The sequence below is a fragment of the Rattus norvegicus genome, chromosome 3 (genome assembly GCF_036323735.1).
Source record: "Rattus norvegicus strain BN/NHsdMcwi chromosome 3, GRCr8, whole genome shotgun sequence".
Taxonomy (NCBI): Eukaryota; Metazoa; Chordata; class Mammalia; order Rodentia; family Muridae; genus Rattus; species Rattus norvegicus.
Window position 1 is genome coordinate 44,319,798 of NC_086021.1, and position 16,132 is coordinate 44,335,929.

Consider the following 16,132-nt stretch of genomic DNA (forward strand, 5'->3'; position numbering starts at 1 on the left):
GTAAGAGGCAAATAGTATATGCACACTTAACTTTTATTAAATGAAACCTGTAAATATTTAATGTTTACTAAATTTAATGTTTGCTAAAAATGATTGAGCTCCAGGCTAGAAATTTGCAAAACACAGTTAAAGCAATATTCTATGTGTTTTTAATAGGATTAGGTTTGTAATATGGCCTAAAATTACTCCTCAATGTTTTGAATACTTAATGCTTTGAATACAGTTTCAGTCAACCCAGTTACCCACTGTGATTACATCATTTTCAAAATGAAACATACTTTTCCAGACACATTCCTAGAAATCATAAGCACAGGCTAAGAAAAAATTATTAAGTATTCAGTTGCTTTAGAAATATAGGGAGGGAAAAACTTCAACTTTTCTCTTAGCTCCTTCATGACTTATGAACTCAATGTCAAAGTCAGAATATAAGAGACTTAACATACAACAAGTTATATTTTATGTTAAAATTGTATGTAAACAAAGGCTTCACAGATAAAAATAATCAAACCTGGGAGTTCATATTGCATTTTACCATTTGGCAACTGAGAGATGACCAGAAAATTAGTCTGGTCAGAAAATAATGTTTCAACCCATTTATTTTTCTATATAAACTCATCTCAGTCCTGTTTCTAATCCATGAGATAGGAGAAAATATTTACAAATGGAGAATTATGCCATCTTTTCAAGGAGAAATTTATGCTTTTTATAATGAAAATTATAGCTTAAATAGGCTATTATTTTTCATTTATTTTTAGACTTAGATAATGCTATGTAAAAGTAGACATTATAACTTGGTATATTTTCATATACTGATCTTCTAAAACTTATAAAACTTCCCACAGGACAACATTAAATTGATTGCTTTACAACAAATCCCATGAAATACATAAATTATTAAAAGATAGGCAAGAGTGGGAAGATTATTCCATCAGTAAAGTCTAAAACACTTCATGTAAAAGCATGAATATATTCATCTTGATCTCAAATATCCTAGTTAGGATTATTACTACTGCTTTGATGAATACCTTGACCAAAAGCAAGCTGGAGGGAAAAGGTTTATTTGGCTTACACTTCCACATTGTAGAAAATTATTGAAGGTTTTCAGGACAGGAATTCTAACAGGGCAAGAATCTGGAGACAGGAGTTGATACAGAGGTCATCAAGAGGTGTTGTTTACCAGCTTGTCTTATTATTTGCTTAACCTGCTTTCTTATTGAACCCAGGACCACCCACAATGTTCTGACCCTCCCTGAATCCATCATTAATTGAAAAATGCTTTAGGGTTTTGCCTACAGCCCAGTCTTTTCTTTCTATCTATCTATCTATCTATCTATCTATCTATCTATCTATCTATCTATCTATCTATCATCTATCTATCTATCTATCTATCTATCTATCTATCATCTATCATCTATCTATCTATCTATCTATCTATCATCTGTCTGTCTATCCATCATCTATCTATTTGTCTATCTAGTATATTTATAATTTTATTTTTATTTGATTTACTTTAATATGTTCTTTCGTGGAGAAAACACCACAGTTCTCCTTAAGAAAAACACATTACAGTCCAAGTCCTTTGTTTCTGTTTGTATATTAGGTCATGAATTTATGTAGTGGACAATATTAATCTTTTAAATGTATAAATTAGACATTTTTGCCTAGTTTAATCAACAGTGTAGCAGTACTTCTTAGTGAGTGTAGGTGTCAGTGCTTACTTACAGTAGGGCAAGATTACCTGATTTGGCTGGTGAGAAATTAATTTTTAAAAGGCAGGTATAGAGTGGTCTCAGCAACTCTGAGACTGAGAGACATTTATTGCAAAAATAAAAATAGTCTTTTTATTACCTTATAAGCATCAGAACATAATGGTGGTTTCCAGGATCAGTACAATGACAGTTGCTAGGATTCAATGATGTTTGCAAGTTATAGAGGCTATACAAGATAATTACTGACGATCACTTCTTCTGTCACACTTCTATATGTTTCAGTAACTTCTAGGCAACACAGAACCTCAAAAGCAGCCCAAAGCTTCACTGCCTGGAGGAGCGCCTTCCTTTCTCAGGAACTGCAAAACCTGAAAACCCTATGATATGCTTCTCAAGGAAGCAAGACCAACTCCATAATTCCCCACAGTTCCAGTACAGACAATAACAAAATTCTTAGAGACATTTCTTTGAGCCACAGTTTAAAAGTCCCATTAGAGACAGACAAATAATGACAATAATGACTGAAACGACTTTTGCCAAGATTTTATGAAGTACTGAAGAAGAATGATTTATCTAACTTTGAATATTAACTGGGTAATATTTTATCATGGAAGGACTGAGAGTCAATAGTCAAACTGTCATGTGACCATCTTTGCTTAGAGAAAAACAATAGGGACACCCAAGACCTAAGATCATTAACAAAACAGGAATGATATTCTCTTCCCAGTTATCAAAGTGAAATACAGGAGGATCGGACACAGAAGCCCAAAATGATTTAAGAGGAATAAAAACATTGAATAGAAATGGCATAGCAAGAAACAGCTACCTGTAAGCAGACTTCCCCCTTTACAAGGTTTTCCCTTAGTTACTAATTTTTTTTCATTTGAATCATTGTTAGTTGGGAGACTCTTTTTTTTTTTTCATTCAATAAATCCATGGCCCCACTCTCATCCTTTTCCTCGGGTGTATCCTCAATCTACGCCCAGAAGTAGATGGATTCACTAATGTGTCCTTTAAATTCTTTTGTAAGGGATGGATGGGAGTTGGGCATACAGCATTAGCATTCTTATGTATCAGTTGCCTGACAATAATAATCCCTGCCTCTCCATCCACCATCAGGCAACTGACTGCCTATAAAAGACAAGAAAGAAAGCATTGATAGAGCTCATCCCTGTCCAATTTTAGAACTTTCTTCTGTCCTTATTCTTGAATCCAGTCACGTACATCATGCTAAAGCATGTGCCAAACATTTATTTGTCCATAAGCCTTAGGAGGTTATAAAATCTGTAGCTGGTCATCACTATAGGTGCCTTCTGCCAACATTTCAAAAGCCTTGGACATATCATTTTGCTGCTTTTTCAGAACTAGGTCCAGGCATATTCCGAAAAATTAGTCTCCTACAATAAATACTCACCCCAAATAAGACAGAATAATTTGTCTTAGATTCTCTAGAGGGAAATAGAATCAAGGGGAGATGATGTACAAGGTGGCATTGATCCATATTTATCACAAATCTGCTTCAGACCTTCAAGAGTCTTAAATAAAATAAGTATATAATTTCCAACCTGTCTTCTGGATTATCAGGACCAGGTGCTTCTCTCACCAGGAAAAGAAATGATCTTTCTATGTTTTCTCCCGTCTCTAGGGCTTGATACTTGGGCTCTTACCTAGGAGACTAGTATCCTTACACTAAGGTGTTGATTCTCTCATGGGGAGGGGGGGCAATGAACTTCCCTAACAACCTCAAAAGGAGATGAAGTGAAACACTGGGGAGAAAAACATCTCCGAGCTATTAGGAGCTGCACTTGATGGATAATGTTAGGAGCAGAGGAAATTGGAAATGGAGGTGGAGAAGCAACATCAGCACAAGGAGGAGGAAAACAATCAACTTCCTCACAGAGAGAGACACTAGATAATATATCTTTTGGTTCTAATTTGTTTTTTATTTCCAGTGCTAGTCATTTTTTTTCTGATCATTTTCACTTTTAATTTAACTGTGTCACTTTTATCTGTTGCTGCTTTTATCTCTTTCCAAAGCTGAAAAGCATCACTAGGAATTTTCTTTGGTCCCCTAGTTCTCCCTGAACTGCTTTTCTTAACCTGGACCAAATTCTGCAATCCAGAAATTTACATTCAGAGAAAGAATGTGGAAGATTGCTAATGAAGTCCAAGAATTTCATCAACTGATGGTGTCCTGTTTACATTCTCTTTACCAGAAATACAGTTCACAGAACTTCTGCAAACAAGTGTTGCAGAATGCATGTTACAGTGAATTAATCTTGTAAGCTATACATGTGTCCACAGCAGATGGCAGAATTTCCTTACCTTAATCTTTTTTTAATGTTAACTCTTTCTTTTTTCTTAACTTCCCATATTTGCACTCCCTCTTCAGGTACCACCTGTGCGCAGGAGCATTCACTTACTGGAACAATGTTACTGATGTTGCTGTTGAGAAATGAATCGTAACCAGGTATGGTTAGAGGGGTCTCAGCAAGACTGAGGCTGAGAAAAGCTTACTGCAAAGAATCATAGTTTTAATCCCTTTATTAGAATTAAAATATAAAGATGGTTGCCAGGATAGAATGATGTTTGCAAGTTATGGAGGTTACACGAGATTAATGTCTTAGACCCATTGTCCTGTCAAGCTCTTGTATGCTTAATTGACTTCGAGAGAACTCAGAGGAATACAAAGCAGCCTGAATGCTTCACTGCTTAAGGGAGTGGCTTGATTTCTCAGAAACTTAAAGACACATAGTGCTCCCAAAACTAAGAACTCTAACCTAGAAAACCTGACACATGCCTTTTAAGTCAGCTAGATTAGGCAAACTCCATTATTTCTTTCAATTAAGGACTAACCTAAGTTCCTTTTCATGCAGCCAGCATGTCTAGGAAAAGAGCAGGGCTACCTCCTGATTGTCCATCTTCTGAACGTGACTAGAATTGAAGGTGAAGCATCAAATCTGCATACGTAATTTACTATTAAAATCAATGCAAAAATACTTCGTATAAATTTTTTTAATATTTTTTATTAACTTGAGTACTTCTTATTTACATTTCGAATGTTACTCCCTTTCCCGGTTTTCAGGACAACATCTCTCTAACCCCTCCACCTCCCTTTCTATATGGGTGTTCCCCTCCCCATCCACCCCTCATTACCGCCCTCCCACCAACAATCACTGGGGGTTCAGTCTTAGCAGGACCAAGGGCTTCCCCTTCCACTGGTGCTCTTACTAGGATATTCATTGCTACCTATGGGGTCAGAGTCCAGGGTCAGTCCATGTATAGTCTTTGGGTAGTGGCTTAGTCCCTGGAAGCTCTGGTTGCTTGGCATTGTTGTTCATATGTGGTCTCAAGCCGCTTCAAGCTCTTCCAGTCCTTTCTCTGATTCCTTCAACGGGGGTCCTGTTCTCAGTTCAGTAGTTTGCTGCTGGCATTCGCCTCTGTATTTGCTGTATTCTGGCTGTGTCTCTCAGGAAAGATCTACATCCAGTTCCTGTCGGTCTGCACGTCTTTGCTTCATTCATCTTGTCTAAATGGATGGCTTATATGTATGGGCCACATGTGGGGCAGGCTCTGAATGGGTGTTCCTTCTGCTTCTGTTTTAATCTTTGCCTCTCTATTCCCTGCCAAGGGTATTCTTGTTCCGCTTTTAAAGAAGTAGTGAAGCATTCACATTTTGATCATCCATCTTGAGTTTCATGTGTTCTGTGCATCTAGGGTAATTAAAGCATTTGATCTAATAGCCACTTATCAATGAGTGCATACCATGTGTGTTTTCCTGTGATTGGGTTACGTCACTCAGGATGATATTTTCCAGTTCCCTCCATTTGCCTATGAATTTCATAAAGTCATTGTTTTTGATAGTTGAGCAATATTCCATTGTGTAGATGTACCACATTTTCTGTATCCATTTCTCTGTTGAAGGGTATCTGGGTTCTTTCTAGCTTCTGGCTATTATAAATAAGGCTGCTATGAACATAGTGGAGCATGTGTCTTTCTTATATGTTGGGGCATCTTTTGGGTATATGCCCAAGAGAGGTATAGCTGGGTTCTCAGGTAGTTCAATGTCCAATTTTCTGAGGAACCTCCAGACTGATTTCGAGAATGGTTGTACCAGTCTGCAATCCCACCAACAATGGAGGAGTGTTCCTCTTTCTCCACATCCTTGCCAGCATTTGCTGTCACCTGAGTTTTTGATCTTAGCCATTCTCACTGGTGTGAGGTGAAATCTCAGGGTTGTTTTGATTTGCATTTCCCTTATGACTAAAGATGTTGAACATTTCTTTAGGTGTTTCTCAGCCATTCGGCATTCCTCAGCTGTGAATTCTTTGTTTAGCTCTGAGCCCCATTTTTTAATAGGGTTATTTGTTTCCCTGTGGTCTAACTTCTTGAGTTCTTTGTATATTTTGGATATAAGGCCTCTATCTGTTGTAGGATTGGTAAAGATCTTTTCCCAATCTGTTGGTTGCCGTTTTGTCCTAACCACAGTGTCCTTTGCCTTACAGAAGCTTTGCAGTTTTATGAGATCCCATTTGTCGATTCTTGATCTTAGAGCAAAAGCCATTGGTGTTTTGTTCAGGAAATTTTCTCCAGTGCCCATGTGTTCAAGTTGCTTCCCCACTTTTTCTTCTATTAATTTGAGTGTATCTAGTTTGATGTGGAGGTCCTTGATCCACTTGGACTTATGCTTTGTACAGGGTGATGAGGATGGATCGATCTGCATTCTTCTACATGTTGACCTACAGTTGAACCAGCACCATTTGCTGAAAATGCTATCTTTTTTCCATTTGATGGTTTTGGCTCCTTTGTCAAAAATCAAGTGACCATAGAAGTGTGGATTCATTTCTGGGTCTTCAATTCTATTCCATTGGTCTATCTGTCTGTCTCTGTACCAATAACATGCAGGTTTTATCACTATTGCTCTGTAATACTGCTTGTGTTCAGGGATAATGATTCCCCCTGAAGTCCTTTTATTGTTGAGGATAGTTTTAGCTATAATGGGCTTTTTGTTATTCCAGATTCTTTCTCGGCTTGTTTTTCTTTTGTGTACAAGAAGGCTACTGATTTATTTGAGTTAATTTTATACCCAGCCACTTTGCTGAAGTTGTTTATCTGCTTTAGTAGTTCTCTTGTGGAACTTTTGGGATCACTTAAATATACTATCATATCATCTGCAAATAGTGCTATTTTGACCTCTTCTTTTCCGATCTGTATCCCTTTGATCTCCTTTTGTTGTCTGATTGCTCTGGCTAGAACTTCAAGACTATATTGAATAAGTAAGGAGAGACTGGGCAGCCTTGTCTAGTCCCTGACTGTAGTGGGATTGCTTCAAGTTTCTCTCCATTTAATTTTAGTGACTGGTTTGCTGTATTGGCTTTTACTATGTTTAGGTATGGGCCTTGAATTTCTATTCTTTCCATGACTTTATCATGAAGGGGTGTTTTATTTTGTCAAATGCTTTCTCAGCATCTAATGAGATGATAATGTGGTTTTGTTCTTTCTGTTTGTTTATATAATGGATCACATTGATGGTTTTCCATATAGTAAACCATCCCTGCATGCCTGGGAAGAAGTCTACTTGAACATGGTGGATGATTGTTTTGATGTGCTCTTGGATTCAGTTTGCCAGAATTTTATTGAGTATTTTTTGCGTCGATATTCATAAGGGTAATTGGTCTGAAATTCTCTTTCTTTGTTGGGTCTTTGTGTCGTTTAGGTACAAGAGTAATTTTGGCTTCATAGAAGGAATTCGGTAGTGCTCCATCTGTATCAATTTTGTGGAATTGTTTGGATAGTATTGGTATGACGTCTTCTATGAAGGTCTGATAGAATTCTGCACTAAACCTGTCTGGACCTGGGCTCTTTTTGGTGGGGAGACTTTTAATGACTGCTACTATTTTGTTAGGAGTTATGGGGTTGTTTAGATGGTTTATCTGTTCCCGATTTAATTTCAGTACCTGGTATCTGTCTAGGAAATTGTCCATATCCTGCAGATTTTCAAGTTTTGTTGAATATAGGCTTTTGTAGTAGGATCTGATGATTTTTTGAATTTCCCCTGATTCTGTATTTATGTCTCCCTTTTCATTTCTGATTATGTTAATTTGGACACACTCTCTGTTTCCTCTAGTTAGTCTGGCTAAGGGTTTATCTATCTTGCTGATTTTCTCAAAGAACCAACTTTTGGTTCTGTTGATTCTTTGTATAGTCCTTTTTGTTTCTAGTTGGTTGATTTAAGCTTTGAGTTTGATTATTTCCTGCCTTCTACTCCTCATGGGTGTATTTGCTTCTTTTTGTTCTAGAGCTTTTATGTGTGCTGTCAGCTGTTGACATATGCTCTCTCCTGTTTCTTTCTGCAGTCACTCAGAGCTATAAGTTTTCCTCTTAGCACAGCTTTCATTGTATCCCGTAAGTATGGATATGTTGTACCTTCTTTTTCATTAAATTCTAAGAAGCCTTTAATTTCTTTCTCTATTTATTCCTTGACCAGGTTATCATTGAGTAGAGCATTGTTCAACTTCCACGTATAAGTGGGCGTTCTTCCCTTATTGTTATTGAAGACCAGTTTTAGGCCATGGTGGTCTGATAGGATGCATGGGATTATTTCAATCTTTCTGTATCTGTTGAGGCCTGTTTTTTGACCAATTATATGGTCAATTTTGGAGAAAGTACCGTGTGTTGCTGAGAAGAATGTATATCCTTTTGCTTTAGGATAGAATGTTCTATAAATATCTGTTAAGTCCATTTGGTTCATTACTTCTCTTAGTCTGTCTAAGTATGTCTCTGTTTAATTTCTGTTTCCATGACCTGTCCACTGATGAGAGTGACCCCACTATTGCAATCCCCTACTCTTATTGTGTGAGGTACAATGTGTCTTTTGAGCTTTAGTAAGGTTTCTTTTACGTATGTAGGTGCCCTTGTATTTGGGGCATAGATATTTAGGATTGAGAGTTCATCTTGGTGGATTTTTCCTTTGATGAATATGAAGTGTCCTTCCTTATCTTTTTTGATGACTTTTAGTTGAAAATTGATTTTATTTGATATTAGAATGGCTACTCCAGCATGCTTCTTCCGACCATTTGCTTGGAAAGTTGATTTCCAGCCTTTCACTCTGTGGTAGTGTCTGTCTTTGACTCTGAGGTGTGTTTCCTGTAGGCAGCAGAATGCAGGGTCCTCATTGCGTATCCCGTTTGTTAATCTATGTCTTTTTATTGGGGAGTTGAGACCATTGATATTGAGAGATATTTAGAAATAGTGATTATTGCTTCCTATTACATTCATATTTGGATGTAAGGTTATGTTTGTGTGCTTTTCTTCTCTTTGTTTTGTTGCCAAGACATTTAGTTTCTTGTTTTTTCTAGGGTGTAGCTTGCTTCCTTATGTTGGGCTTTACCATTTATTATCCTTTGTAGCACTGGATTTATAGAAAGATATTGTGTAAATTTGGTTTTGTCATGGAATATCTTGGTTTCTCCATCTATGTTAATTGAGAGTTTTGCAGGATACAGTAACCTGGGCTGGCATTTGTTTTCTCTTAGGGTCTTTAGGACATTTGTCCGGGATCTTCTGGCTTTCATACTCTCTGGCGAGAAGTCTGGTGTGATTCTGATGGGTCTGCCTTTATATGTTACTTGACCTTTTTCCCTACTGCTTTTAATATTGTTTCTTTATTCTGTGCATTTGGTGTTTTGAGTATTATGTGACGGGAGCAGTTTCTTTTTTTTGTTTTTTCCTTCTATTTTTCAGAGCTGGGGACCGAACCCAGGGCCTTGCGCTTGCTAGGCAAGCGCTCTACCACTGAGCTAAATCCCCAACCCCATTCTTTTCTGGTCCAATCTCTTTGGAGTTCTGTAGGCTTCTTGTATGCTTATGGGCATATCTTTCTTTAGGTTAGGGAAGTTTTCTTCTATGATTTTGTTGAAGATATTTACTGGTCCTTTGAGCTGGGAGTCTTCACTCTCTTCTAGACCTATTATCCTTAGGTTTGATCTTCTCATTGAGTCCTGGATTTCCTGTATGTTTTGGACCAGTAGCTTTTTCCGCTTTACATTATCTTTGACAGTTGAGTCAATGATTTCTATGGAATTTTCTGCTCCTGAGATTCTCTCTTCCATCTCTTGTATTCTGTTGGTGAAGCTCGTATCTACAGCTCCTTGTCTCTTCTTTTGGTTTTCTATATCCAGGGTTGTTTCCATGTGTTCTTTCTTGATTGCTCCTATTTCCATTTTTAATTCAACTGTTTGATTGTGTTTTCCTGGAATTCTTTCAGGGATTTTTGTGATTCCTCTCTATAGGCTTCTACTTGTTTATTTATGTTTTCCTGCATTTGTCTAAGGGAGTTCTTCATGTCTTTCTTGAAGTCCTCCAGCATCATGATCAAATATGATTTTAAATCTAGATCTTGCTTTTCTGGTGTGTTTGGTTTCAGTGTTTGTTTGATGGGAGAATTGGGCTCTGATGATGCCATGTAGTCTTGGTTTCTGTTGCTTGGGTTCCTGTGCTTCCCTTTCACCATCAGAGTATCTCTGGTGTTACTTTGTTCTGCTATTTCTGACAGTGGCTAGACCGTCCTATAAGCCTGTGTGACAGGAGTGCTATAGACCTGTTTTCCTGTTTTCTTTCAGCCAGTTATGGGAATAGAGTGTTCTGCTTTCAGGCATGTAGTTTTTCCTGTCTATAGGTCTTCAGCTATTCCTCTGGGCCTGCGTCCTGAGTTCACCAGGCAAGTCACTTGGCGCAGAAAAGTCCTGTGGTCCCGAGGCTCAAGTTTGCTCGTGGGGTGTTGCTTATGAGCTCTCCTCGAGGGCAGCAACCAGGAGGTCCTGTGCTGTCATTTCTGGGAGCCCCCGTGTACCAGGGTCCCAGATGGCATTTGGTGTTTTCCTCTGGAGTCAGAAATGTGGGCAGAGTGTAGTCTCTTCGGGCTTCCCAGTCTTGTCTGCCTCTCTGAAGGTTTAGCTCTCCCTCCCATGGGATTTGGGTGCAGAGAACTGTTAGTCCAGTCCCTTCAGGTTCAGGTGGTGTCTTGGGTGCCTAGTATAATTTTTATGAGCAAATATTTGGGCCCAGTGGGGCTCTCACTGTGATTTCTGGGTTCTTGTATTCCAGAACAAGAAGTGTTCGTAGAAAATGGTAGAAACAAAAACAGTTCATCAAGGAAAAACAAAAACAAATAAAAGTAACAAATACTTATGAGAGTGCAAAATATCCAGACCTGGAAGAAAAGTAAGGGATTCAGAAGAAAATACAGTATACGGTGCTGCAATCTCTACAACCCAGTAAATATTGTATCTTATGATAGACACTTAGATCATTTGATGAGCATAGGTTTTGTTGTTTGTTTGTTTGGCTGGTTTTGTTTTTTGCACATGTTCAAGTTCAGTTTCATGTACCTCTTGTGAAAAGGCTTTTTCTATGTCACTAATTTGTTTCACATGATAACTTTGATCTCTCTTGATTCTATTCTCTTGCCACAATTCTCATTTGACAGCTGTGTCCCAGAAATACTTAGTGAAACTGTAAGAAAATGATCAGTCTCCTGTGACTACTTGTGTGAAATTAAAAACATTGTCCTGGGCTGGAGAGATGGATCAGCGGGTCAGAGCTCTTCCAGAAGTCCTGAGTTCTCTGGTTTCTGCCTGAACCCAGAACTGAAAGCCATTCACCAGGAGTTCTGACATACCTTAGAACAGAGGTAAGACCAACTCGTCTGCTCTGAGCAAGCTGCCTGTAGGCCTCAGAACACACAAAACCAGGAGCAGTCTGGGACAGTACCCTTCTGGTTTCTGCTGCACCTGAAGCTGAGCCAGTCCCACAGCTCTCTATACTGAAGGAAAACTGGTCTAAAGGAGTGTTGACACACAGGCCTACAGGAGGGTCAAGACACTGTCAGATACAGCCAGACAAGATAACACCAGAGACAACCTGATGCACAGGAACCTAAGCAAAAGAAATCAAGACCACTTAGCATCATCAGAACCCAGTTCTTCCACCAAAGGGAATACTGGATATCCAAACACAACGGAAAAGGTAAGATTTTGTTTTAAAATCACATCTCATGATGATGATAGAGGACTTTAAGAAGGACATAAATAACTCCCTTAAAGAAATACAGAACAACACGGGTAAACAAGTAGAAGCTTTTAAAGAGGAAACACAAAAAATCCTTAAAGAATTACAGGAAAACACAACCAGATAGGTGAAAGAATTGTAGTGTAGGGGAATCTCAGGGTGAGGAGTTGGGCAGGGGTGGGTGGATGGTTGGGGGAACACACTTATAGAGGAAGGGGTAGGGAGTAGGGGATTTATGGATGGGAAACTGGGAAAGGGGATAACATGTGAAATGTAAATAAAAAATCCAACAAAACAAAACAAAACCAATTTAAGGAGTGAAGTTTTGTCTATGATTCAAGGATATATGCCTCATCTTTAGAAAGTCATGACACCATGAGTTTGAAACAGCTAGTCACATTGCATCTTTAGCCAAAAACCAGTAAGCTATGGCTGTTAGTGTTCAGTTCACATTTTCATTTCTATGTAGTCCAGGACTCCATGCCCTTGATGGTCCTGCTGCATTTAAAGTAGTTTTTTTCTACATCAGTTAACTTATCTAGATAAATACTCACAGGTATACTCAGAGATCTGTCTCCTAGGTGATTCTAGAACCTGGCTAGTTGATAGCTAATGTTAATCCTTCCACTTTATTATTATTCATTATGGCAAAGTTGTATACAAGAGCACAAATGACAATGTTCTGAGAACCAGGACATCACCATCCCAAACAATACATGCTTCTGGAACCATTTTCTAGTAACAGAGTTTAGAATATGATCAACCAGGATATTTATAGTATATCACTTTTTCTCCCTTAATGCTTTTTAAATTGAAATATAAAAACTGTATAAGTTTCACAAAGAGTAACTGGAACCAGGCTATGGGCACTTTAGGGCACCCACAAAGGATCGGAACTCCCCATGGTCACTCTTGGCAGTTTGAGTTGAGCTTTTAAGGATTATGATTCAAGCCAAACCATGATTAGATAAGTGGCTTTGAGAATGAAAAGAATTTTAGTACTAGTTACTTTATAAAGCCAAGTGTGAAATTTTATTAAGGATATTTTAATAAGGTTAGTAAAAAGCTGCTCAGAAGAAAGTCAGACATGCCCATTGCTGATATAAATACCTCAAGAGATAAAACAGCTCATTGTTTTTCCAATAGTCCTTTATAGGATTTGAGTAGGGTTTAAAGGAACTATCTTAGTATTTGGTGGTTCTTGAGTGGCATCTTACAGGATCACTACTGAGAAGGTAAATGGTACAAGAGGAGGTAACTGTCAACAAGTATTTTGAGCTTCTCAGGAAATGTCTAGAAAAAATAGAAGCTCAGAGGTGTGCAAGTCTTAATCCTAGGTCATTGATATTTTAATAGAAAATATCTATGTATGAAAGGAATATTATCTCTATGCTGGCAGGCTTTGCAGCTGATATTGCATTAATTATGCTAGATTCTTGCTTATCAGCTGATGCACAACTTTTATAAGCTTTTGGGTTAACAACTTCTTTTCCCTTTATGTCCTTATATTTCCTTGCTGTTCTATACTGTACTGAGGCTCTATTTGCTTCCTCCTACATGGTTATATTGACTTTTTAAAATTGTCCAGTACTATTACATTTTAATTGGCACAGTGGAATCAAGGGCCAAAATTATTCTGTTTATGAGTTAGCAGAGCCAAGACTTTTACACAGAAACTCCAATTATATGATGAACTAAAAAGATATGATAACTTTAATTTATTTGAGAACTTCCATATAATCCAATTGATACAATGAAAACAATATTAAAATATTACTGCATATATATATATACATATATATATATACACAGACAGAAAAATACTGAAAACCAATGATGTTGTAACTTGTTTTTTGAGCTATCATTTGTCAGTGTAAGTTATGTTGTTGATCTGATTATTTCCTCTGTAGCATTAAGCCAAACAATAAGATAAGTGTATTTTTACAAATGCAAAAAAATAAATATTAATTTTTTTCCATCAAACATAGAAAAGCTTGATTTATGATAAGTAATTTCAATATTTTATCTACCTTCTGCCTTGTAAAACTTTTGTTATACAAGGCTCAGTTTTATACTCAGAATGGAAGTGGCTAAGACAGATGACCCCTTCCCCTTTCCTTCATTTACTTTGAACTAATTCTCCTAAATGTAGTAAATATCAAAAGACTGTGAGGTTGGGGCAAATTTTCATCCAAATTAGCACAAATAGACTATCTATCTATCTATCTATCTATCTATCTATCTATCTATCTTCATCATCATCTATTTATCTATCTATCATCTATAATTTATTTATATATCTTTTGTTTAGTCAAAGCTCAAGAAAGGTCTTACTGTATGGAAATCAAAATACATATTGAATGAATGGGCTACATTCATTCATGCAACATCTACAGTAGAGAAACAAGGATATAAGAACAGTTGTGATAATATGAATAACAAAAGATGCCCCAAAATAACACAGTGCCCCAAAATAGTGTTACAAATGTAAGGAACACCATTAACTAGGAGTACTGAGAAGGGTGATCATCCTTTTCCCCTTCCTGACTGATTTAAAGGAGTAGATGAAGTCCAAAGTAAATGTAAATTATTGACATGGCATAACTATATATCAACGAACCCAATGCTTCAGACTTATGGCATAGCAAAGCCTCCCTGGTGCCTGAGTGCATGCAGGAAAGACTGATCACAGCATCCTCCTCCCAGATGTTTACAGTCTGAAACTGTTCCACTACAGAGACCTATCAAGAGGAGGTCTTTAACTCTGTTTCTTTTTCAGCTATATAAAATAACTCCTTTTTGTTCAGCCTTATACAATAAACGTACCTCCTCAATTCACATTCCAGGTAGTTGCTGCTGTATCTCCATTAGAGGCATCCCCTACTCACTCCCAGCTTCTCTGTCTGAGAGTCTTTCCTCATTCTCTAGCCAGGTCAGTTTGTAAAACAACACTAGGGTCTGTCTGTGCTGCCACGTATATCCCACTCCTTGACCCCAGTACTCATAGACATCAAATGCCAGACTCTAAAAAATAGGTATCATTGCTTATCCTTACCAATAGTTGACCCTATAGAACTGACACAATCTTGGGGTACATGATAACAATAATACAAAAGACCACCAAGCATTTGAATCCCATAGCAGATAAAGTTGACCTTTAAGAACCAATTGTATCTCTTGTTTCAGTTCTTTAGCTCCTTTGTTAGATGTGCTTGCTATACAGTCATTCTTAGTTTTCATTAACCATTTATAAAAATCCCAAAGTTCCCCCATCCTCCAAGGAATGGGCAAAGAAACACTTTGTAGGAGGTGTTGATCTTATATTTGTTAGGGGAAGAGCACATGGCAATCCTTTGTTCATCCTAGTTCAATGTGTACTTTGGTGGCAATGCCATTTTATAGCTAGGGCATATAAAAAAACAAATCAAATCTAAGCAGCACCAACAGAGACCCTTATTCTGCTATGCTTGTGGTACATGGGGGAAAGATTCCTACAGACCTACCCTCCATTCTATGGCATGGGTGGGTCATTGACACACAGAGCCCCACCTACCACCATGCAGGACAGAGAAAGGCAGACCACCATGTCACCCACAGACATGGCCTCCTTACCAAGGCACAAGCTGGCCATAGATACTTGCTGGCCAGACGATATTACCCATGGGCTTGCCAGTCACAAGGCTAGCATGCAGCGGGGACCACTGTAATGTATAAGTATGTAGTAGACAGATGGGAGAAAAAAGAAGTGGAGCAGCTTGAACATTTTGAAGAAACATAAAATTGAAGACTTGAGGCTGGGGAAAACCAGCCTATTGTGAGTAGCCAGCCCTACCATCTAGAGCCATGAAGAGGTCTCAGCTCAAGTTATCATTGAAGTTACTGTGTGGGTTGCTGGCAACTCAGTTGTGGGGTCTGTGTTGATATTACCATTAGAAAACATGTGGATATGTTTGGTCAGGGCTGCCACCAGGAACAAAGCAGATTTCCATGGGCTATGCAGAACTGGTCCCACGACTCACTGTGAGCTCCTGAGAGCTAGTCTCACTTGTCATCTGTGACAGAATTTAAAAGAGCTAGCCCTGCTCCTTCCCCAGGGAGCACAGTAGACCTGACCCTGGCAGCTGAGTCTGAGTGAACCAGCTGAAGGTTATGAGTGTGGGAGAGCTGGTTCTGCCACTAATCTACTGTGAAATAGAATGGGCATAGATGTGATGTCTTTCCTGCCCCTTGCCACCTCCAGCAGTTGAAAAAAGCTGCTACAGGGCCATGAGCAGGAGAGAGCTAGGCAGGGAAGGTCCTACACCTCATCTGGACAACATAGCAAAGCTGACCCTGATGGTGAGGACAGAGGTAAG

The 16,132-nt window shown here is 38.3% G+C and overlaps 1 non-coding gene across 1 annotated transcript; it reads left to right on the top strand.

Annotated features, from left to right (window-relative positions):
* Positions 1 to 15,048: 15,048 nt before the first annotated feature.
* Positions 15,049 to 15,192, top strand: LOC120102038 (small nucleolar RNA SNORA48). The gene has a single exon (XR_005503076.1). It is a non-coding gene; the product is annotated as a small nucleolar RNA SNORA48 (small nucleolar RNA).
* The last annotated feature ends 940 nt before the right edge of the window (positions 15,193 to 16,132 follow it).